Below are 2,892 nucleotides of genomic sequence, written 5' to 3' on the forward strand. Positions count from 1 at the left end.
ATTTTTTATTATCGATCTATTAATTTTATCAATTAATTATTTAAATGTTATCAATCTAGTCAGTTGTTATCAAATATTTAAAGAAAATATTAATGCATAAGTTAATAAAATTAGTATAATTACACATTTAATATTCAATAGTTATATATTTTATCAATTTAGTCTTACTTTTAATTTGTTTAATTTAACATTTTTTCTCTACTTAGAAGGTAGAACTATTATAATATTTTAAAACTAATAATTAATTTTTTATAATAAATATTATAAATTTCTGGAGATATGGTCAGCATCCAATCGCAACAACATTTCACTTTCCATTATAACTGTAGACAAAAAAATATAATTAGCACAAAATATAATTAATTAATAAATTTAAATAAATAAGAATTATATAAATATTATTTTAATAAAAATAATATTTATATAATTATATTACTATAAAATATAAAACTATTTAAAAAATACTAACTTAAAAATAAATTTCTTACCACTAATAAGAAATTTAAAACTCAAATAGTTAGAGAATTTGAGTTATATAAGAGAGGAGAAAATGATTTTGGTGTGAAGAATGAGGTAGGGTTGAGGGAGTTTATATAGGGGAGAAAGAGGGGTAGTTGGAAAAAAAACGGATGGGGGTATTTATGACATTTAATGGAAGGCACGTCCCCGGGGATGCGCCTTCCACACGTGGCATCCGAGTCATCAAAATCCCGTGAAAGCGCGTCCCCGAGAATGCGTCTTTGTGCCACGTCAGCGAAAGAGTGCTACTTCGGAAATATTAATCAACGGGTGTTAAAAAGAAAATATTACAGATAAAAGATGTCAGTTAAGTAAATACGTCCTATATATCTTCCACTTTGTGTTGTACGAAGCTGTCAGTAACATATTGAAAGCTCTTCCCCTTTCTATCGGGAAGTTATACAGTGCGACACTTTTAATATACAGTTAAAATAAACGTTATCATTTTATTATTTTTTTAATAAAATCGTTAAAAATTTACCTAAAATATTATTATTTCTACCATTTTTTTATTATTGAGTTAATTACCGATATTGGTAAACACAGTAAAAAACCAGGTAAAAAAAATATTTTTAATAATTTTTTACCGATTTTTTAAAAAAATAATAATAAAACCGATAACGTCTTTTTAACAATATACTATCCCTTTCTATCCCTTGGTTCATTGCTGATGTTAGAATAGCCCATGGGGTGAGTTAGAAAAATATGGTTTAAATTTCATACACGCTTCCAATGCTCGCGTTACGCTGATAAAAAACTTACATCACTCTTTTACTCAGTGACACTTTTACAGTAAGGTGGCAGGCGGATTTGCATGGTTTAAATCATCATGAAATCAAACAAACATTTGACTGCTTGGAGGCGAAATATTGTGCAGGTTTCTCTGTTTCTATATCTATATTTATATCTATATCTATATCTATATATTATATATCGATATACTACTATAAATTACATGACGTTTTTATTAAAAACCCTAAAAATTCATTTATTAGGAAAGTAACCTCAAACAAACATTAATTAAAAAATATTCTCAAATTATCTACGTAAAATTATCTCACATTCTACAAAATACGTATAAGGATCTTACGTTTTACGAAGTGCAAGACCCGTCCGAATTGGAAGCACTTTTCAGATAATCCAATTTAATATTACAATAAAGGGCCTCGCACCATGTAGAACGAGGTCCACGAGGAATTGAATTTATCGCGGGTAGTATTTAACAAACCATGCATCCTAAGAACGCGAGGTATGTGCATTTCCAGCCCATATTGCATGTATTTATAGGCATACACGAGGGGTATTTTCGGGTAGCTAATATAAAAAGTTTCATAATTTATATGATTAAAGGCGTAGTATTGAAATTTATCTTTCATTTGAGGCCAATATCAACATATACGAGATATTGTAAGCGGGCTAAAAATCGCTTTGAAAAAAGTTCCAAAGCTTGTTTTGTGCATGAAGATTAAACTAAAATGGTTTGATAGAAATATTCGAGGGATTTTTTCAGGTAGTTAATCTAATTTTTTTTTGTAATTTATAAGATTAGGAGAGTAGTATTGTAACTTATCTTTCAATTAAGGGTAATATTGCTACACATTATAAGCGAGGGCAAAATCGCGTTCAAAATGGTTACAAAGCTTGTTTTTAGCATGAAGAATAAGATAAAATGGCTTGATAGGCATGTTTGGAGAGTATTTTCGAAAATTAATATGAAAATTTTAGTAATTTATAAGATTAGAGGTGCAATATTGGTACTTACGTTTCAATTGAGGCTAGTATCAACACATACGAGACATTCTAAGCAGTGTAAAAATCGCGTTGAAAATGGTTCAAAACCAAAAGAAATTGAAAACTAACGAATATATTTTGTTAATAACAAAAAAATAATAAAATGATAAAGTACAATTAAAATAACATAAATTTCAATACCAGAAAATACAATTACATAATTATGATACATAAATTGAAAACGAAACAATTTTTTCGGTATGCTTGATCCTTGTTTTGATGGAACGAGAAGCTTCCCAAATCTTCCAGTTTTAAGGGAACGAGAAGGTTCCCGAAAAGGCCAGGTTTTGATGGAACAAGAATGTTCCATGTACAAAGGAATCCCTAGTTTCTTGAGTGGAGGTGTTTCATTTGTCATACCAGCATCACAAGTGATAAGAAGAGGATGTCACCAGAAGAATATGCATTTTTAGAAACAACAAGTTTCTTGAGAAGAATAGTTTACTCTTGTTGAAAAAGGTCTACCCATGACCTTGCAAGAGACATTTTTCATACGGTGTCCTTATAAAAGGCATCCCCTTATGGTGACATAACATATAACACCGATATTGGCATAAGGACCTCTAAGTTTCATGCCAATTC

This window comes from Hibiscus syriacus, unplaced genomic scaffold (genome assembly GCF_006381635.1).
Source record: "Hibiscus syriacus cultivar Baekdansim isolate YM2019G1 unplaced genomic scaffold, ASM638163v2 tig00117048_pilon, whole genome shotgun sequence".
Lineage (NCBI taxonomy): Eukaryota > Viridiplantae > Streptophyta > Magnoliopsida > Malvales > Malvaceae > Hibiscus > Hibiscus syriacus.